This window comes from Musca autumnalis, unplaced genomic scaffold (genome assembly GCF_047663935.1).
Source record: "Musca autumnalis isolate F117 unplaced genomic scaffold, ASM4766393v1 scaffold_2, whole genome shotgun sequence".
Classification (NCBI taxonomy): Eukaryota; Metazoa; Arthropoda; class Insecta; order Diptera; family Muscidae; genus Musca; species Musca autumnalis.
Window position 1 is genome coordinate 179986408 of NW_027411755.1, and position 23445 is coordinate 180009852.

At 31.3% G+C, this 23445-nt stretch overlaps 1 protein-coding gene across 15 annotated transcripts in view; it reads left to right on the top strand.

Annotated features, from left to right (window-relative positions):
* LOC141394955 (uncharacterized) overlaps positions 1 to 23445 on the top strand; it is a 135962-nt gene that overhangs the window by 63006 nt on the left and 49511 nt on the right. The window lies entirely within an intron of this gene.

The following is a 23445-nucleotide window of genomic DNA, read 5'->3' on the forward strand; positions in this document are numbered from 1 at the left end:
AAGCATAAAAATTGAAAATGTAACGAATTTTCATTCATGTTTTCCAAAATATTCAACCAAATGTGAAAAATTATTAGTTTTTTAAATTCCAATAATTTATAGACATTTCCTTGTTTTGTTTACAAATACAACTGGCAGTAACGTTACAAACAAAAACAAATTCCTTTGTGGTTGTTGTTCGAGTTGTATTTGTTGAAGTATTAACTTTACCTTGTATTTGTTCTACCATGTATTAAGAGCATAAAACAATTCTTACCGTATACCCCTTCCAGAGGGGAAAGGGGGAGAATGTTACGCTCGTGGTTTCTTAAAACACTCTTCGCAGCAGCACAAAGCTGTAACCGGCGCATTGGCTTGATTTTTGCACTCTAAATATTTTTTGCGACTTTCTCCATACAAGTGGATCCACTGTGCATAGGTTTGTTTGGAACATTATAAAATATTTAAAAACACATTTATTGTGCTCTTTGAGTCCATTGAAAATCTTAAAAAGTCCACGTTTATCGTCCTCTTTGGTCCACTGAAAAAATCTAAAATCCACATTTACTGTCCTCTTTGGGTCCATTGAAAAATCTTAAAAAGTCCACGTTTATTGCCCTCTTAAAAAATCCACGTTTATCGTCCTCTTTGGTCCACTGAAAAAATTTAAAATCCACAATTATTGTCCTCTTTGGGTCCATTGAAAAATCTTAAAAAATCCACGTTTATTCTCCACTTAGGGTCCATTGAAAATCTTTAAAAAATCAACGGTTATTGTCCTCTTTGGGTCTATTTAAAAATTTTTAAAAAATCCACGTTTATTGTCCTCCTTGGGTCTATTAAAATTGTTTAAAAAATCCACGTTTATTGTCCTCTTTGGGTCTATTTACAATTGTTTAGAAAATCTACGTTTATTGTCCTTTTTGGGTCTATTTAAAATTGTTTAAAAAATCCAAGTTTATTGTCCTTTTTGGGTCTATTTAAAATTGTTTAAAAAATCCAAGTTTATTGTCCTTTTTGGGTCTATTTAAAATTGTTTAAAAAATCCACGTTTATTGTCCTTTTTGGGTCTATTTAAAATTGTTTAAAAAATCCACGTTTATTGCCCTCTTTGGGTATATTTAAAACTCTTTAAAAAATCTACGTTTATTGTCCTCTTTGGGTATACATATTTAAAATTCTTGGAAAAATCCACTTTTATTGTCCTCTTTGGGTATATTTAAAATTCTTTAAAAAGCCACGTTTATTGTCCTCTTTGGGTATATTTAAAATTCTTGGAAAAATCCACGTTTATTGTCCTCTTTGGGTATATTTAAAACTCTTTAAAAAATCTACGTTTATTGTCCTCTTTGGGTATATTTAAAATTCTTGGAAAAATCCACGTTTATTGTCCTCTTTGGGTATATTTAAAACTCCTTAAAAAATCTACGTTTATTGTCCTCTTTGGGTATATTTAAAATTCTTGGAAAAATCCACTTTTATTGTCCTCTTTGGGTATATTTAAAATTCTTTAAAAAGCCACGTTTATTGTCCTCTTTGGGTATATTTAAAATTCTTGGAAAAATCCACGTTTATTGTCCTCTTTGGGTATATTTAAAACTCTTTAAAAAATCTACGTTTATTGTCCTCTTTGGGTATATTTAAAATTCTTGGAAAAATCCACGTTTATTGTCCTCTTTGGGTATATTTAAAACTCTTTAAAAAATCTACGTTTATTGTCCTCTTTGGGTATATTTAAAATTCTTGGAAAAATCCACTTTTATTGTCCTCTTTGGGTATATTTAAAATTCTTTAAAAAGCCACGTTTATTGTCCTCTTTGGGTATATTTAAAATTCTTGGAAAAATCCACTTTTATTGTCCTCTTTGGGTATATTTAAAATTCTTGGAAAAATCCACGTTTATTGTCCTCTTTGGGTATATTTAAAACTCTTTAAAAAATCTACGTTTATTGTCCTCTTTGGGTATATTAAAAATTCTTTAAAAAATCCACGTTTATTATCCTCTTTGGGTATATAAAAAATTCTTTAAAAAAAATCCACGTTTATTGTCCTCTTTGGGTATATTTAAAATTCTTTAAAAATCTACGTTTATTGTCCTCTTTGGGTATATTTAAAATTCTTGGAAAAATCCACGTTTATTGTCCTCTTTGGGTATATTTAAAACTCTTTAAAAAATCTACGTTTATTGTCCTCTTTGGGTATATTAAAAATTCTTTAAAAAATCCAGGTTTATTATCCTCTTTGGGTATATAAAAAATTCTTTAAAAAAAATCCACGTTTATTGTCCTCTTTGGGTATATTTAAAATTCTTTAAAAAATCCACGTTTATTGTCCTCTTTGGGTATATTTAAAATTCTTTAAAAAATACACGTTTATTGTCCTCTTCGGGTATATTTAAAATTCTTTAAAAAATCCACGTTTATTGTCCTCTTTGGGTATATTTAAAATTCTTTAAAAAATCCGTTTATTGTCTTCTTTGGGTATATTTAAAATTCTTTAACAAATCTACGTTTATTGTCCTCTTTGGGTAAATTTAAAATTCTTTAAAAAATCCACGTTTATTGTCCTCTTTGGTTCCACTAAAAAATCTTTAAAAAAATCCACGTTTATTGTCCTCTGTGGGTATGTTAAAAATTGTTTAAAAAATCCACATTTATTGTCCGCTTCGGGTCTATTTAAAATTGTATAAAAAATCAACGTTTATTGTTCTCCTTGGTCTATTTAAAATTGTTTAAAAAATCCACGATTATTGTGATCTTTGGGCCTATTTAAAATTCTTTAAAAAATCCACGTTTATTGTCATATTTGGGTATATTTAAAATTGTTAAAAAAAAACACGTTTATTGTCCTCTTTGGTTCTGTTTAAAAAATTCACGTTTATGTTTTCTTTGGGTCTATTTAAAATTGTTTAAAAATCCATGTTTTTGGCCTCTTTTGGGTCTATTTAAAATTGTTTCAAAGACCCACGTTTATTGTCCACTTTGGGTCTATTAAAAATTGTTTAAAAAATCCACATTGATTTTGTGTCTATTTAAAAATCGTTAAAAATTCACGTTTATTGTTCTTTTTTGGTCTATATAAATATCTTTAAAAAGTCCACGTTTATTTATAAAAATAATTATTTAAAAATATATTAAAATTTTAACTAATAAGTTTTCGTTTTTTTTCTTATTTCAGGTATGTATCGCTCACTGATTACTAGACATCGGATTTTGCATATTTGCATATTTTTTAATATTAAAGATACGAAGATTCTGATTGGACCAAAATTCGTTTCAAAGAAATCTAAATTCAATGGCAGGGTCATATTTCGTATTTATTTTGCATATTTGCATATTTTGCATATGCACAAAATATGCAAAAAATATGCAAAATATGCAAAAAATATGCAAAATATGCAAAAAAAATATGCAAAATATGCAAAAAATATGCAGAATATGGAACGGTTAAAGCTACTTGCCCGTATTACGCATTTAACTAAAAGCTATTCTGTTCTTAACATTTCTTGCTGAACAACAAAGTACGTAAGTGTTACTGAATTCGAGATAATAAACCCAATGTCCCGAAAAAGGCCTTCAAAAATGGAGTCTATTTAAAAAAAAAAACTTTTTTCTTCCTATATTATCAAATTTTTGCTAATGAAAACGAATATATTTTACTTTATTTGAAAATGTTGCCTATTAGGGCGAAGGTCTATTTTTTCCATACATTTCTCGGTGGAGTCGAGCTTAATGACCGATGAGGTTTGCAAGTGAAAAAGGAAAGCTGAAGATTCGAACCCCCACAACCACCATTATGTGACATGTTTCGCCTTTTGTAGAGGCTCATCAGACATATCGGCCGTGGAATGGCATCGCTATCCATCAAACATGTCCTTTTTCAAATGTAATTTTGTTTTACAAAGATGGTCATTTGTACATTAATTGTATGGCTTCAATGACAAACGCTTACATTTTGTTCATACATAGTTTAATTCACTTATGCCCGTAATTCAGAGTTAACAACTTTTAACACATTGGCAACGATTAACCAGGTAAAATCCTTGGTGTAAGTAACACGGCCGTTTTTGACTCGGTAACGTTACCTATACGTTGAAATTATAAAATGTTGCTTACACGGAAGATATCTGTGAACTCATAGATAGCTACGTCTTGAAGTTACGGGCATTAAGGGACTGACATAATGTAGTTTTGGAGCCATCTGGGTACAGATGACAACTTGGTGATGAACTCGACTCCTTGCTATGTCGCTCACAATTTTCAAGATATTTACCATCCTTTACCCCTCCTGGTAATTGATTTTCTGTGGTCAAGTTGCATTATCTTTTTCAAGAAATTCAGAGTTAAAGTTTAATCTCTTGGACAACAATTAAGTCTCATTGTAATTATGCCTGGTAAACCTTTTTCTAGGAATTTCGGCAGTTGATTTTTATAAGTTTGGATCGATTATTTCTGGAGAAATTTCTATATTTGCTTTGTTAAGATTTTTGTCGTCTTTTGGATCTTTACGGTGTTTTGCACTATCAGATCAAACAATGCCAGACCAATAAATTCAGGACTAAGGTACCACATATGATTTATCATTTTGTTATTTCCTTTATCTGATATTTGTTTGTGAATGCCTTTCGTATTAAGTAAATCTTCAATGCGGTTTAGGTCTTGTTTTGGACCTAAAAATATTTCTGAATATCGTTTTCACTATTTTTTGTATTAAACTCAATCTATTGTCTCTATTTCTTTTTAGCCTATATTGTATCTATATAAACATTATCTTGTTCATTATACGTTTTGTAAAATCAATAACCCAAACTCTCACTTATAACACTCAGTTGTTGTCGTGTGGGATACCAAATAAATAAATAAAATAGAAAAAAACATTCTGGGGCGTCTAGTCTCGAACGATTTAAACGCAAGGTGCTTCTACGGCCTCTTGTTCTTGGGAAGTGGGTTGAGCAGTAGTTTTAAAACACTCTCGCCTACTTCGAACTTGGATTTGGCGATCGCAGACTATTCTTTTAGAAGTCGCTTGAATATGTTTGGTTGATGTCCGGATGTGCTTCCAAACTTGCAGTCAAAAATCCCTCTCAACAATTTTCTAACAAGTTTGTACGGTGGTACAGAAGCTCTCGACCTAATATCTGCTCGAGCTGGTGAGACCCCATTTTTCTAGGCATTTGTACACTGCTAGTTCTTGTTTCTCCCATGAGATATTTTCAGTTTCAGGAACACCTAGGAGTTGTTCTTTACCCCCATGTGATACCAGAACAGCAACCCGTTTTTTCTTCCCTGTTTTGAGAATATCTGGTAATAGTTTTCCATGCCAGAGTACACAAATAGCCTCGTTCCGCTGTTCACGGATAAAGCATCTAGAGATCTTATATTTGTAGGGATCTTCTCCGATAGCTTCTACTGTAGCCATAATGATACTAGTAACGTTCATATACATATGCATAGTTACGATTTTCTTGAAGGCACGATTGATTGTATTCGGGACAGTTGGTTCTTCAGATTCTACGATACGTTTAGCATCAAAACAAGACCTAGACCTCATTGAAAATGTATTGAAATAAAAAACATTGACACACAAATTTCCGAAAAAGGAAATAACAACATAATTTAATAATCTGTGGTATCTTAGTCCTGAACTTGCTGACCTGGCGTTGTTTGATCCAACGGTGCAAAACGCCGTAAAGAGTCAAAAGGCGACAAAAATCTTAACAAAGCAAAGATTAAAATTTCTTCAGAAATATTCGATCCAAACTTCCAAAAGAGCAAATGCTGAAAATCCTAGAAAAAAGGTCTGGCATAATTCTTGTTGTTCAAGAGATAAAACATTAACTCCGAATTTCCAGGAGGCGCAAAGGATGGTAAACAACTTGAAAGTTGCGAACTACGTAGCAGAGCGTTCTTCAAGTAGTCAGCGGTACCCAGATAGCCCTTAAACCACATGATGTCTGACTCTCGAATAAATTTAATTTAGAATAAAATGTAAAAGATATTTGTTTTCATTCAAAAAATTGATAAAAATGAACATAATGTTTTTTTAATAGTCTCTATTTTCGCACAAAGGCGTACCTAGTCACGTTTTTCGGGACATTGGCTTTATTATCTCGAATTCTGTAATACCCATTTAGTATAAGATTTATTATATATACTTATATTTTGTTGTTCAGCAAGAAATATTAAGAACAGAATGGCCTTTAATTTAATGCGTAATATGGACAAAAATCTTTAACCATTGCAGAGAAGTGGGTCGCCGAAATCGCTAAATAGCCAAAAAATTGAGATTTTCATAATGTCGAGGTCCCTGTGGCACATGTTAACATATTCCAATTGTGCTCAAACTTTGACACTCTTAAAATCTGACCAAACTAAAAACTTTATGCGGTTGCCGGCTTAAAAAATCCGTCATGGATTTGTTCCCTTTGAACAATAACCAGCCCAACGCTACAAATTATAACAAAGAAAATATTGAATTTTACATATAACGTTTGATATTTTATCAAATTTTATATTTTTGCATAGTTTAATAATAAAAAAATTGTATTACAATACCATTCTTTTATACCCTACACCACACTGTCGTAAGAGGTCTCGATAACACAATAATCTGCTAAAAAATCGACGTTAAGCGGCCAACTGTCTTAATTTAGAACACTTTGAAGATTTTTGACGATTTTTCTAACATTAATTGACAATTTTACAACTTTTATGACGATTTTCGGCCAAAAACTGTTTGCATATTTTGCATATTTTTTGCATATTCTGCATATTTTTTGCATATTTTGCATATTTTTTGCATATTTTGCATATTTTGCATATTTTTTGCATATTTTGCATATTTTTTGGCATATTTTTTGCATATTTTTTGCATATATTTTGCATATTTTTTGCATGTTTTTGATATGACCCCAAATATCGAAAAGTTGACCCTTAAAACGCCTAGATCCAAAATTTGAGTCCAATCAGATGAGAAATAAAAAACATGCAAAAATCCGATGTCTACTGATTACCTATGGTTGGTAAGAGTATTACATTGTGGAATTTATCATCAAATTTGTTAAGTTGTTAAAGGAGTCGTTTGGGTACCTTTTTGTTACATTCTTAATTTGCATAAACGTAAACGGTAGTACCGCCGAATAATCCTCGAACTAAAAGTGTTAACAAGTACATGTGTAATAAAAAAGCTGTGATTTAGATGGAAAAAGGGCTGTTCAGAATGGCATGCAATTTTTGCATAAATCATACAGTAAACAATTTGCAGTTAATTAAATTGTTATTAGTTGATGCAAGATATCCGGATGATTTAATTTTTGAGACATAATTAAATTCTTCAAAATAATAAATTATAACAATCATACATACACACAAGCAAATTCAAAATATTATTTAACAACACAATTTTAGTTTGAAGCTTTTTGGCTTCCAATTAAAGAGTTTTAAATTGTGTAAAGCTTATCCACAGGGCAAATCATGCCTCAGAGTAATTTAAATACATAGTGCTGACCTTCTACATGCGTTCTTCTTCGTTTACGGTTTGGAAAAAATGTCATTCAAATGATGAAAAACAATTTATCAGAAGGTCTTCCTCTACATTTACCTAGCAACCGGATGCATTTACCAATTGACCACAAGGCACTGATTGCGTGTCATAAGAAACTTAAATATCAGTGTTATAAACACAATTTCCTTTGGCTTTCTTCAACACTTCAATCAGCATGGTTGAGTGTTTTCCCAGCTTGTCACTCTTTTTTCCTTCTACGGTTCATTACATTTTATAGTTGTACATATTTTGTTATTCTTTCTGGTAGCATGCTTGCCACAAAAAGAAAACCTTGAAGATTATGGTTTGATAATAACCAGAAGACTACTTAAACTTGGTCAGAGGAAAAGTTCACCCAAAAAAGAACCAAAAGAAAAGGAAAAAGAAGGGAAATGGAAAATAAAAAATAAAATTTGTATTGGTGCAATGGCACTTAACCTTCTTTTTGTTGAAAGAATGAAAAAAGAGGTAAAATTTTCCAGTAATATCAAACGAATGACCAGAGTAAAGGAGAAAAACCAAATCACAAATTTTGTGTACATCTAGTGGCCAACAATTGGCTACGCTTAAAGGGGGTCATAGTGGCCCAACAACAAAAGTCATGGCGATAAAATCATAATTGTTATTGCGTTACGAATGTTTACAGCTAATATCTACGGGTTGTTGTTGTTATTTTTTGTTCCGTTGGGTAGACATAAAAAAAGCAATTTGCAGTCCACTATTCAAATAAAATCGCGGATTGGACAAATGTGTTTGGATAATTTGCGTAATTGCGATTACTTAGTCTGACGATGACCATGAATTTTCCCTAAGCAAATGGAATTTTTGGTATCAAAACAGGAAAATTAGAAAATCGAAATAAGGACAATGAAATAAAACATTGACTTTCTTATTATATTATTTATTGAAATGGGCAACAATAAAGGGGGATTTTTAAAGTTTTTAAAATTGGTTTAAGAAACGTTGATTTTCTTTAAAAAATCCAAGTTTATTGTCCCATTTGGGCCCATTGAAAATTAAAAAAAAAAACACGTTTATTGTCCTTTTGGATCAATTGAAAAATCTTTAAAAAATGCACGTTTATTGTCCTCTTTGGATCCATTGAAAAAATCTTTAAAAAATTCAAGTTTATTGTCCCCTTTGGGTCAATTGAAAATCTTTACAAAATCCAAGTTGATTGTCCCCTTTGAGTCCACTGAAAAAATCTTTAAAAAATCCTCTTTGGGTCCATTGAAAAATCTTTAAAAAATTACGATTGTTTTCCCCTTTGGAACCATTTAAAATTGTATAAAAATCTACGTTTACTGTCCCCTATGAGTTTTTTTTTTAAATGCGCATGTACTGCCCTCTTTGGGACTATTTAAAATTATTTAAAAGTTCCACATTTATTGTCCTCTTTGGGTACATTTAAAAATCTTTAAAATCTTTAAATCTTTTATATTGTCTTCTTTGCTTCTATCTAAAAATGTTTAAAATATCCACGTTTATTGTCCTCCTTGGGCATATTTGAAAAAAATCTTTAAAAACCCACGTTTATTATTCTCTTTGTGTCTATTGAAAGATCTTTGCATTATCCACGTTTATTGTTCCTTTTGGATCCTTTGAAAAATCTGTAAAAAAAATTTTAGGCCACTGAAAAATCTTTAAAAAAATCCACGTTTATTGTCCTCTTTGTGTCTACTTAAAATTGTTTAAAAAATCGATTTTATTGTCCTCTTTGTGTCTACTTAAAATTCTTTAAAAAATCCACGCTTATTGTCCTCTTTGGGTCTATTTAAAATTCTTTAAAAAATCCACGTTTATTGTCCTCTTTGGGTGTATTTAAAAATCTTTAAAAAATCCACGTTTATTGTCCTCTTTGGGTGTATTCAAAAATCTTTAAAAAATCCTCGTTTATTGTCCTCTTTGGGTGTATTTAAAAATCTTTAAAAAATCCACGTTTATTGTCCTCTTTGGGTGTATTTAAAAATCTTTAAAAAATCCACGTTTATTGTCCTCTTTGGGTGTATTTAAAAATCTTTAAAAAATCCACGTTTATTGTCCTCTTTGGGTGTATTTAAAAATCTTTAAAAAATCCACGTTTATTGTCCTCTTTGGGTGTATTTAAAAATCTTTAAAAAATCCACGTTTATTGTCCTCTTTGGGTGTATTTAAAAATCTTTAAAAAATCCACGTTCATTGTCCTTTTTGGGTGTATTTAAAAATTTTTAAAAAAATCCACGTTCATTGTCCTTTTTGGGTGTATTTAAAAATTTTTAAAAAAATCTATGTTTATTGTCCTCTTTGGGTGTATTTAAAAATCTTTAAAAAATCTATGTTTATTGTCCTCTTTATGTGTATTTAAAATTCTTTAAAAAATCCACGTTTATTGTCCTCTTTAAAAAATCCACGTTAATTGTCCTCTTTGGGTGTATTTAAAAATCTTTAAAAAATCCACGTTCATTGTCCTCTTTGGGTGTATTTAAAAATTTTTAAAAAAAATCTATGTTTATTGTCCTCTTTGGGTCTATTTAAAATTCTTTAAAAAATCCACGTTTATTGTCCTCTTTGGGTCTATTTAAAATTCTTTAAAAAATCCACGTTTATTGTCCTCTTTGGGTCTATTTAAAATTCTTTAAAAAATCCACGTTTATTATCCTCTTTGGGTCTATTTAAAATTGTTAAAAAATCCACGTTTATTGTCCTCTTTGGGTCTATTTAAAATTGTTAAAAAAAATCCACGTCCATTGAAAAATCTTAAAAATTCCACGCTTATTGTTCTCTTTGGGTCTATTTAAAATTCCTTAAAAAATCCACGTTTATTGTCCTCATTGGGTCTATTTAAAATTCCTTAAAAAATCCACGTTTATTGTCCTCATTGGGTCTATTTAAAATTCTTTAAAAAATCCAAGTTTATTGTCCTCTTTGGGTCTATTTAAAATTCTTTAAAAAATCCAAGTTTATTGTCCTCTTTGGGTCTATTTAAAATTCTTTAAAAAATCCACGTTTTATGTCCTCTTTGTGTCTATTTAAAATTGTTTAAAAAATCCACGTTTATTGTCCTCTTTGGGTCTATTTAAAATTGTTTAAAAAATCCACGTTTATTGTCTTCTTTGGGTCTATTTAAAATTGTTTAAAAAATCCACGTTTATTGTCCTCTTTGGGTCTATTTAAAATTCTTTAAAAAATCCACGTTTATTGTCCTCTTTGGGTCTATTTAAAATTCTTTAAAAAATCCACGTTTATTATCCTCTTTGGGTCTATTTAAAATTCATTAAAAAATCCACGTGTATTGTCCTCTTTGGGCCTATTTAAAATTATTTAAAAATCCACGTTTATTGTCCTCTTTGGGTCTATTTAAAATTGTTTAAAAAATCCACATTTATTGTCCTCTTTGGGTCTATTTAAAATTGTTTAAAAAATCCACATTTATTGTCCTCTTTGGGTCTATTTAAAATTGTTTAAAAAATCCACGTTTATCGTTTAAAAAGTCACGTTTATTGTTTAAAAAATTCACGTTTATTGTTTAAAAAATCCACGTTTATTGTTTAAAAAATCCACGTTTATTGTTTAAAAAATCCAAGTTTATTGTCCTCTTTGAGTCTATTTAAAAATCTTTAACAAAAAAACCACTTTTTTGGTATTTTTTAACAAATCTTTTATTATTATTAACCGCTTTGAGTCCATTGAAAAATTATTACAAAATTCAGGTTTATTGTCCTCTTTGAACCCGCTTAAAAATCATTAAAAATCCACGTTTATTGTCCTCTTTGAGCCCATTGCAAAATCTTAAAAAAGTCTACGTTTATTTATAAAAATAATAATTTCAAAATATATTAAAACTTTAACTAATAAATGTTCGTTTTTCTCCTTGGATTTATTTAAAATTGTTTAAAAAATCCACGTTTATTGTCCTCTTTGGGTCTATTTAAAATTCCTTAAAAAATCCACGTTTATTGTCCTCATTGGGTCTATTTAAAATTCTTTAAAAAATCCAAGTTTATTATCCTCTTTGGGTCTATTTAAAAGTCTTCAAAAAAACTGGTTTATTGTCCTCTTTGCGTCTGTTTAAAAGTCTTTTAAAAAATCCAGGTTTACTGTCCTCTTTGGGTCTAATAAAAATTCTTTAAAAAATCCACGTTTAGTGCCCTCTTTGGGTCTATTTAAAATTCTTAAAAAATCCACGTTAATTGTCCTCTTTGGGTCCATTGAAAAATCTACGTTTATTGTCTGTCCTCTTTGGCTCTTTGGGTCCTTTCAGGCTTCAGATACATACATATATTTAAAAATATAATTTGATCACTACTTTTCTCCCACTTTTAAAACTAGATATCGGAGAACATTGCCAATTTGAAACAAACCATTTGTCACTTTAACCAAATTTGACTTTTGAGGTGATATTGTGTCTGCGACCAAAAGGTGGCTTGGAATTCACAATAACAGTGAGTCACTTAGAAATGTGATTCTTGTTTTGTTTTGAGATAATGACAAATGTGGCAAAACAAATTTCAAAATCAAACATCTGTGGGTTGTTTAACCAGCTAGCTAGATTTGGTTGTTTGTTGGTTGCATCGCCGATACAATTAACTGGTGGTGGTACTGTTAATGAATTTGATTGTGGTGCTCTGCTGCCTCCGATTTCTAGCTAAAATAATGAGCCGGAGGCAGCCCAACAACCATTTATGTGTGTCTCTTATTTTGTTTATTGTAAAATAAATAAATAAATTCTTGACGTTACCAAATATGGTCAACTGTTACAGTTGTTGATGTTGTTAATTATGGATGGATGAATATATATATATTTTTTTTTTTTGCTTCCAATTCATTTCGTTCAAATATTTTTTTGGTGCAGCCATTTCTGATTATTAGAATGTGGGTGTTTTCCATCTGTTGTTCAAAGATTCATGACTCGTGTCGCAGTGTTTGCTATACTTAATGCCGTTGCTTGGAATATTCGTTTTCGGCCTTCATTTGTTTTGTATTGCCTTGTATTTGCAGTTTTCCACAAATAATAAATCGAGCATGTGACAAACATGCAAATAAATTTCCAATTTCAATATTGTCGTTCATTCATCAATTCGAGGGAAGCACCCAAAACAAAGCATAGAAAATTCACCAAAACGTTAAAATAAGAGATCTTCGAAATACATATTAAAAAAGCTTCGAGTCAAAAATCAATGAAAAATTGTTGTATTGGTATGCGTAACCTGCGAAATATTACGAATTCTATCGTGCTTCCGACGTCCATACCTACATCGATCTAAAAGTTTAGATTAACCATGATCAAAGGGATTTTAGGAGGCTCTTTAGATCGGCCCGCCTATTATCTCATATTCATTTATCCTAAGTTCCAATAGAAAATAAGTTTAAGTTCTTTTGATATCCAGCAAGCTACTTAAACACAAAAGAAAAAAAATCACCGCCCCATGTAGTTTCAGACAAGCATTATAATTTACATATGACGTAAATGACAGACAAATAAAGAATTATTTTTCATGTTTTTCAGTTTTTTTTTCTATCTTTTGTTAAACATTTTAAAACAACTGTAACTGAAATTCCCACCCAGTTGTAATACGAGCACGAGAATCAAACTAAAATAAAACAACAACACGCAAAGACTATAAAATTGTAGTGAATTAAGAACTTGTGGCTAAATTAGATTTGCTAAGCTAACCCATATTATTGGATAAAGAAACATAAAATAGGGTTAAAGAGTAGAAAGGTAGTGAATTCCTACTAGGGTAATGATTTATTTGCAACCTCGTATACGTGTATGATATTTTGATGAGTTTTTATATAAGATTATATAAAAAACTCACATATAAGGTGATGTAAGATTTTCTCTAAAATTTTTATGTAGACCCAACGAGGACAATAAACGTGGATTTTTTAAAGATTTTGAAATAGACCCAAAGAGGACAATAAACGTGGATTTTTTAAAGATTTTGAAATAGACCCAAAGAGGACAACAAACCTGGATTTTTTAAAGAATTTTCAATAGACCCAAAGAGCACAATAAACATGGATTTTTTAGAGAGTTTGAAATAGACTAAAAGAGGGCAATACACGTGAATTTTTAAAGATTTTTAAATTAAATAGACCCAAAGAGGACAATAAACGTGGATTTTTTTTAAAGAATTTTAAATAGACCCAAAGAAGACAATAAACTTGGATTTTTAAAGATTTTTCAACCGACCCAAAGAGGACAACAAAACATGAATTTTTTAAAGATTTTTCAACCGACCCAAAGAGGACAACAAAACTTGGATTTTTTAAAGATTTTTAAATAGGTCCAAAAAGGACAATAAACGTTGTTTTTAAAGAATTTTGAATAGACCCGAAGAGGACAATAAACGTTGTTTTTAAAGAATTTTGAATAGACCCGAAGAGGACAATAAACGTGGATTCTTTAAATAATTTTAAATAGACCCAAAGAGGACAGGAAGAGTGGATTTTTAAAGAATTTTAAATAAACGCAAAGATGACAATAAACGTGGATTTTTTAAAGATGTTTCAATCGACCCCAAGAGGACAACAAAACGTGGATTTTTTAAAGATTTTAAATGGACCCAATGAGGACAATAAACGTGGATTTTTTAAAGAATTTTAAATAGATCCAAAAAGGACAATAAACGTGTATTTTTAAAGAATTTTATATAGACCCGAAGAGGACAAAAAAACGTGAATTTTTTAAGGAATTTTAAATAGATCCAAAGGGATTTTTGAAGAATTTTAAATAGACCCAAAGAGAACAACGTGGATTTTTTAAAGAATTTTAAATAGACCCAAAGAGAACAACGTGGATTTTTTAAAGAATTTTAAATAGACCCAAAGAGAACAACTTGGATTTTTTTAAAGAATTTTAAATAGACCCTAAAGAAGACAATAAACGCGGATTTTTTAAAGATTTTTCAACCGACCCAAACAGGATAACAAAACTTGGATTTTTTTAAAGATTTTTCAACCGACCCAAAGAGGACAACAAAACTTGGATTTTTTAAAGATTTTTCAACCGACCCAAACAGGATAACAAAACTTGAATTTTTTTAAAGATTTTTCAACCGACCCAAAGAGGACAACAAAACTTGGATTTTTTAAAGATCTTTCAATAGGTCCAAAGAGCACAATAAACGTGGATTTTTTAAAGATTTTAAATTGACCAAAAGAGAACAATAAACGTGGATTTTTTAAAGAATTTTAAATAGACCAAAAGAGGACAATAAACGTGGATTTCTGGATTTTTTAAAGAGTTTTAAATAGACCCAATGAGGACAATAAAACTGGATTTTTAAAGAATTTTAAATAGACCCAAAGAGGTAAATAGACCTGGATTTTTAAATATTTTTAAATAGACCCAAAGAGGGCAGTAAACGTGGATTTTTTAAAGATTTTAAATAGACCCACAGAGGACAATAAAGCTGGATTTTTTAAAGAGTTTTAAATAGAGCCAAAGGGAAAAATAACCGTTGATTTTTTTTATAGAATTTTAAATATATCCAAAGAGGACAATAAACCTGGATTTTGTAAAGGATTTCAAATAGACCCAAAGAGGACAATAAACCTGGATTTGTTAAAGATTTTGAAATAGACTCAAAGAGGACAATAAACGTGGATTTTTTAAAGAATTTTAAAGAGATCCAAAGAGGACAATAAGCGTGGATTTTTAAAGATTTTGAAATAGACTCAAAGAGCACAATAAACGTGGATTTTTTAAAGAATTTTAAAGAGATCCAAAGAGGACAATAAGCGTGGATTTTTAAAGATTTTGAAATAGACTCAAAGAGCACAATAAACGTGGATTTCTGGATTTTTAAAGAGTTTTAAATAGACCCAAAGAGGTCAATAGACCTGGATTTTTAAATATTTTTAAATAGACCCAAAGAGGGCAATAACCGTGGATTTTTTAAAGATTTTAAATAGGACCAAAGAAAACAATAAACGTGGATTTTTTAAAGATTTTAAATAGACCCACAGAGGACAATAAAGCTGGATTTTTTAAAGAGTTTTAAATAGACCCAAAGAGAAAAATGACCGTGGATTTTTTATAGAATCTAAATATATCCAAAGAGGACAATAAACCTGGATTTTGTAAAGAATTTCAAATAGACCCAAAGAGGACAATAGACCTGGATTTGTTAAAGATTTTGAAATAGACTCAATGAGGACAATAAACGTGGATTTTTTAAAGAATTTTAAAGAGATCCAAAGAGGACAATAAACGAGGAGTTTTTTAATGATTTTGAAATAGACTCAAAGAGGACATAAACGTGGATTTTTTAAAGATTTTGAAATAGACTCAAAGAGGACATAAACGTGGATTTTTTAAAGAATTTTAAAGAGATCCAAAAAAGGACAATAAACGTGGATTTGTTAAAGAATTTTAAAGAGATCCAAGGAGGACAATAAACGTGGATTTTTTAAAGGTTTTGAAATAGACTCAAAGAGGACAATAGACCTGGATTTGTTAAAGATTTGAAATAGACTCAAAGAGGACAATAAACGTGGATTTTTTAAAGAATTTTAAAGAGCTCCAAAGAGGACAAAAAGCGTGGATTTTTAAAGATTTTGAAATAGACTCAAAGAGGACAATAAACGTGGATTTTTTAAAGAATTTTAAATAGACTCAAAGAGGACAATACACGTGGATTTTTTAAAGAATTTTAAATAGACACAAGGAGGAGTTTTGCTACATTTGTTAAGCGAGTTTCCCAGTGGTCACAAAACTTCTCCACCAAAAATTATCAACATGTGTAGGTCCACACTTTGGTATAATTAAGGCATTTGGGGTTTCCGTTGTTATAAAATATCCCCACTTAAAATTGTAGACTGGAATGAAAATTAATTATTCCATATTAATTCAGAATATATAAGAACGTATTTTATATTAAACGCTTTTTAAACCCTCAGCATTTATGCTAATGAGGATATATAAAAAACAAAAAAAAAAACATTGTTCCACAACATCCCATACGGGACAAGGGAGACTTCTCTCATATCAATGAGTGCACCCCGATTCATATTTAGCTCAATGATATGGGACCTACTGTTTATCGCCGAGTCCGAACGGCGTGTCTTAAGACACCACTTATGGAGAAGTTTTTCAAGGCTGAAATACTCAGGAAATGTCGCCAACATTACTGAGGGGTATTTTGCCACCGTTGAAAAATTTTTGATGTTGCCTGGCCGGGGAATCGAACCCCCGACCTTCTGCGTGCAAGGCGGGCGTGCATACCATTGCACCACGGTGGCACCCAATGAGGATATATACACTAGGGTTATGACTTTTTGACCTTTTTTCTCAAAAATGATTTCCCGTAGCGAGAATAAATGAACTTTTGCCTATTAATGCCAAAAATAGCATTCATACCACTTTGAAAAAAATTATTTTTTGGAAAATCCTATGAAATGAAAAAAAATTTCTCCATAAAAATAAGTCCTGTTGCAGAAATGAATGACCTTTGACCTATTAATAACTAAAACAACTTTTATTCCATTTAAATATTAAAAAAGGTCACGCACAAACCACTATCAATTTATTTGATATATGGAATAAAGTTATGTATGATATAAAATGATATATATGTTATGATATGGCAATAAAATTGGTGAAAAACAAAAGCTTATGTCATTTTGGTTATATCGTGTTGTTTTAGCGCTTTTTTGAGCCGTATATGTGCTTAAAGTGACTCCAATTTTTTTTTTCAAAAAAGCTCATTTATGAAGACTTTGAAAGCTTTTTGTGCGTGAGCTTTTTTGTCGAATCAACTTATAATTAAGATTTTATCTAATCTTAGGCAAAAGTTCATCAAAATATGATACAGGGATATAAGGTTGTAAAAAAGTCATAACCCTAATATAAACTTTCATACGGTCAAAATGTGCTTCATCGATAGTTCCCGAAGGGATAAACCGATTTGGTCCTAATTTTGGTTTTCGCAATATTTTGTCCAATGTTAGTTTATGTTCGAAGATGGGTCATATCGGCTCAAAGTTGAAATTTTTCGCAAAAATTATGCGCACTATTACTCTCGAAGGGACTAACCGATTTGGTCCATACCTTGCACATCGTAATATTTTTTCCAGACACAGATAAAGTTCGAATATGGACTATATCGGTTCACTCCTTCTGGTACCTCCCACACAAAATTTTGGAAAAGTGCAGTTTAAGACCTCCTCCGAATCCTTTAATTTTTGTTGTAGCAACTTGTACTCGCTGTTCCCATTACAATGGTGCAAGTTTTTTCAAAGTCCATTCATCCTGAGAAAATGGCCTGAAATCTGTATGGAGCGAGCGGTAACCGATTCGATCCAAAATTTGGCAAACGTAATATTTTTATTTTGCCCAAAGTTAAATCAAGTTCTAAGATCGGCCTTATCGGTCCACTCCTTAAGGTACCTCCCCCACAAAAGTTAAAAACTTTTCGCTAAAATGGCGGGAACGATAACTCTCGAAGGCAGTAGCCGATTTGGTCCATACTTTAGACATCGTAATATTTCTACTAGATCAGGTTAGAATATGGACTATATATGTCAACTCCTTCAGATACCTCCAACACCAAATTTCTGAAAATTTCGACCTCCTGTCGAATCGTTTTGATTTTCTTGCAACACGTTGTACTCAAGGCCCCTATTACGAAGGTACATGTTTTTTCAGTGGCATGTCCATACTTCTTGAGAAAATGACCCAAAAACTGTAAAAAACTCCACATTTTGCATATTATAATATTTCTTCGAATATTAGATGAAATTCGAAGATGGTGCTTATAGGTCCATTCCTTCCGGTACCTCCTTCACAAAAGTTGGAAAATATTCGCTAAATTGGTACGAGCGATATCTCATAAACAGAGCAACCAATTTGGTCCAAACTTTGGATCTCGAAATATTTTGTCCAAACATATTTTATATTTAAAAGTGGGACCTATCGGTCCATTCCTTAGGGTACCACCCACACAAATGGTCAACATTTTTGTTTAAATGCGGTTAAAGCTCCTTGCGAGAATCCTTTGGAAATGTTTACCGAAGGTACTCCTAGTAGCCCTGTTTACAGCGTTATGATGGTTTTCATGTGCAAGACCATGTTTCCTGAATAAGACACGCTTCCAAAATGAACTATGTCGGTCCATTCCTTTAAGTACCTCCCAGCAAAACTTTTGAGATTTTATCAAAAAATTCTGAAGACCCCCTAAATACATGCGCTTTTTTGGGAAAAATGTGTTTCATTTCATACAGGATGAGAGTATACGTCTGTCGGAAAAGCCGACTGATACTTTTTTACTTGTTTGCAATCAATATTAATTAACATGTTTTGCATTTGATCTATTCATGCATAACTTAGAGAATTTTAATGATTGTTTTTGTTTTTTCGACCTTTTTATTGTTAATAAAACAAGTGTTTTTCGAGCTTGAGGTCCTTTTTCGTTATATTTATTTCATATTCCGATATTTCGAAATTCTATGAATTTCATCTTCAGGGAAATGTTCTACAATAAATATAAAATAAATAAATAAAGGACGACTTATTAAAAATATCACAGTAATTCCTAATACTAGCAGGTAAATAATTAAAGAAAAAAGATCGCTTACGTGTAAATACTAAAAAATAATAAACTTAAAAAACTACTGTAGTGTTACTACTCCGTCATTGTTTATTATTGCACTGATTAGTATTTATTTTTTGCACGATCTCTTCCCCCGTGTTAGCTGCCTGTAGCAATAGGCTGTGTTGTCCGTATCTGTTTTGCTGTTTATTCTTGTTGTTGTTGGGAGACTGTTTATGTGGAGCATCTCCAGCGTTAGTCTCTTGTTGTAATGATTCTCAGTTTGTAATATTCTCACATCATCGATGTTGGGTGTATGATTGTGTAGCTTACAGTGTTCGGACAATGCTGTTTTCTGTGTTGTGTTTAAATTTCTTAGTTTTATGTCAGACTTATGTGCTGACATTCTCGTTTTTAATTTATTTTTTGTCGTGCCGACATATAATTTTCCGCAACTCTCCTCACTGTTACCACCACATTCAATCTGGTAAATCACATTGTGTTTCTCCATTCTAGGTATTTTACTTTTGAGTTTGCTGAATATTGATTTCGTAGTGTTGCAGGAACTATGAGCAATGGTGTATTTGTTTCTGTCATATATGTCCGACTTTTCCAATCTTTCTGAAATATTTGGTAAATATATCAGAGATTTGTATATTTTCTTGGTTACCTCGTCTTTTGATGTCTGTTTTGTTGGTTTGTATTCGCGTATTAATGAGTTTATTATGTGTGTTGGAAAACTGTTTTTGATAAGTATTTGTTTTATTTTTAATTTGTTTTCAGCGTGAAATTGTTCTTCACTTATATTCAGTACACGATATATAAAGTTTCTTGCGGTGTTGATAATTGTTCGTTTTGTGTGTTTTGAGTAGTAATTTATTAGCCTTCCTGAAGCCGTAGGTTTTTGGTACCAGTTCAAAAGTATTTTATTGTTATTTCTTATTGCCAGTGCATCCAAGTATGGGATTTTTCCGTCTTTTTCTTCTTCCAGAGTGAATTTTATGGTTCTGTGTAGACTGTTCAATGTTATTAACGTTTCCTGTATTGCATCTTCCTCGATTATAGCGAATAAGTCGTCAACGTACTTGGTCAATATCTTTGGTTTTTTGGGAAGTTTTCTTAAAAAGTCGTCCAGTAGAGATTCCATCACCAAATCTGCAATTATTGGAGATGCCGGCGACCCCATAGGCAATCCTACTTTCTGTTTGTATACTTTATCTTCATATTTGAAGTATCTATTTTCTTTTATGCAAAAAGTTAGAATGTTCAGGAACATCGTCTTTGGTATATTCGTATGTTGTTGTATTTCTTCCCATCTTTCTTCAATTATCTTTAGTCCTAAATCTACTGGAACGCTCGGAAAAAGCGAAATTACATCGAAGGAAACCATCTTTTCGTTGTCATTAATTGTCAAGTTTTTAATCTTATCCCTAAATTGCACGGCATCTTTTATATTGTAAATAGAATTTTTTGTCAAGTTTTTCAGAATATTTACTATGTACTTGCACAGTTCGATTGATGGGGAATTTATTGACGAACATATCGGTCTAAGAGGGTATCCATCCTTATGTATTTTGGGCAATCCGTATATTTTCGGAGCTGTTGCCACGTCAGTTTTTAATCGTTTTCTTTCCATTGCTGATATTATTTTTTGTTTAAACAGTTCTTCTACAATTTCATTATTTTTCTTTTGTAAATTTGTTGTGGGATCCTTGCTAATCCTTTGATATGTCATCATATCTGTTAATATACTTGACATTCTCTCTTGGTAATCTTTCTTATATAAGGCTACAGTAACGTTCCCTTTGTCAGCATTTAATATTAATACGTCTGGGTTTTGTCTAAGGAATTTGCGAGTTCGTTCCACTGTGCCTGTTATGAACTTATCTCTGGCGCTCTCCCTCATTTTATTCATATGAGTTTCTATCATTGTTGTAAGTTTCGTTCGTCCCATCTCTTGTTGTTCTTTGTCAGTATTGGTTTGTATCAGATCTTCAGCGTCTGCAATGTATTTGAATAAGGGGAATTCTGTTCTTCTAATGGGCAGGCAATGTCGGTCTCCCAGTGAAAGCAACCATGATACATTTTCGGGGAAATTTTTGTTGGTTTTGTTAACAAACCAATTTGTATTGTGGTGTATGTCAAGTTCTTCGGTTAGTTGTTGTTGTAGTTTATTGAACTTGTTTTTATGTCGTTCGTCGTGTTGCTTCTGTGCGCCTGTTATTATTAAATTTTCATTAAACTCAAGTTCACGTCTTTCCTCTTGTGAAAGAAGACCGTTTAATGTATTTCTTATGTCATTTAGTATATTTTCGTTATTTTTTAATTCTTCGTGTTTTTGTTTTATAATTAGATTAAGTAATTTACCTTCGAAATGTTCCATATATGATTTTAATGTAGTTTGAATGTGGTGGTTGTTGAATTGAGTTTTGAATATTTTGCGTACATTCTTTATAGAATTCTTTATGAAGTTCGGAATTATACCAGAAGTGCGGCAGCGAATAAGAAATGTGATGGATGCTTTGATTTTTGTGATTTTGACTCGTATATTCTTATGTTTGTTTATGTTGAGTCGTACTTTTTGATTCGTTTTAATCTTATTGTAGATCATTTTTGTTGTTGTTTTCGGCGGGCTCTCCGTTATTGCAATGATTGTTTTTGTTTTTTCGACCTTTTTATTGTTAATAAAACAAGTGTTTTTCGAGCTTGAGGTCTTTTTCGTTATATTTATTTCATATTCCGATATTTCGAAATTCTATGAATTTCATCTTCAGGGAAATGTTCTACAATAAATATAAAATAAATAAATAAAGGACGACTTATTAAAAATATCACAGTAATTCCTAATACTAGCAGGTAAATAATTAAAGAAAAAAGATCGCTTACGTGTAAATACTAAAAAATAATAAACTTAAAAAACTACTGTAGTGTTACTACTCCGTCATTGTTTATTATTGCACTGATTAGTATTTATTTTTTGCACGATCTCTTCCCCCGTGTTAGCTGCCTGTAGCAATAGGCTGTGTTGTCCGTATCTGTTTTGCTGTTTATTCTTGTTGTTGTTGGGAGACTGTTTATGTGGAGCATCTCCAGCGTTAGTCTCTTGTTGTAATGATTCTCAGTTTGTAATATTCTCACATCATCGATGTTGGGTGTATGATTGTGTAGCTTACAGTGTTCGGACAATGCTGTTTTCTGTGTTGTGTTTAAATTTCTTAGTTTTATGTCAGACTTATGTGCTGACATTCTCGTTTTTAATTTATTTTTTGTCGTGCCGACATATAATTTTCCGCAACTCTCCTCACTGTTACCACCACATTCAATCTGGTAAATCACATTGTGTTTCTCCATTCTAGGTATTTTACTTTTGAGTTTGCTGAATATTGATTTCGTAGTGTTGCAGGAACTATGAGCAATGGTGTATTTGTTTCTGTCATATATGTCCGACTTTTCCAATCTTTCTGAAATATTTGGTAAATATATCAGAGATTTGTATATTTTCTTGGTTACCTCGTCTTTTGATGTCTGTTTTGTTGGTTTGTATTCGCGTATTAATGAGTTTATTATGTGTGTTGGAAAACTGTTTTTGATAAGTATTTGTTTTATTTTTAATTTGTTTTCAGCGTGAAATTGTTCTTCACTTATATTCAGTACACGATATATAAAGTTTCTTGCGGTGTTGATAATTGTTCGTTTTGTGTGTTTTGAGTAGTAATTTATTAGCCTTCCTGAAGCCGTAGGTTTTTGGTACCAGTTCAAAAGTATTTTATTGTTATTATGTTTTTGGTCAATTTCACCCGCTAAATATTTCACGATCATCACCAATAAGAATAGGGATCTATTCTGATCTGAACCCGACCTCCATACAAAATTTCGTGACGATCGGTCCATAATTGCGGCCTGGAGCGTGTTTACAATTTATAATGGACAGACGGACGGACGGACGGACAGACACACATCTCAAAATCGCTTTATCTCGTCGAGATATGAAGATTGGTATACCACATTGGGGGTCTCCGACGAATATTTCGCGGTGTTACATGAATTTTTACCAAAACAAACTTATAATACCCTTTTCCACATTGTGGTATAGGGTATAAAAATATTTACTTAGCATAGTACTGAAGGTCAAAGAAATTTCCAAACTTTTAGAGCTTGTCCTACAAAACTCGCTTTTCAGAATTAGCAAACTATTATTTGGAGGTGTCGAACGTCCTTTAACTTAAATTCTGTCTAATGTTGGTAATGATCGGTCAATCCGAACCGAAGTTATAAACAAATATTGACTTAGCATAGTACTGAAGTTAAAAAAATTTCCAAACTTTGAGAGCTTCTCCTGCAAAACTCACTTTTTAGACTTAGCATACTATTATTTGGAGGTGTCGATATATGCTGTTATGATTTACCT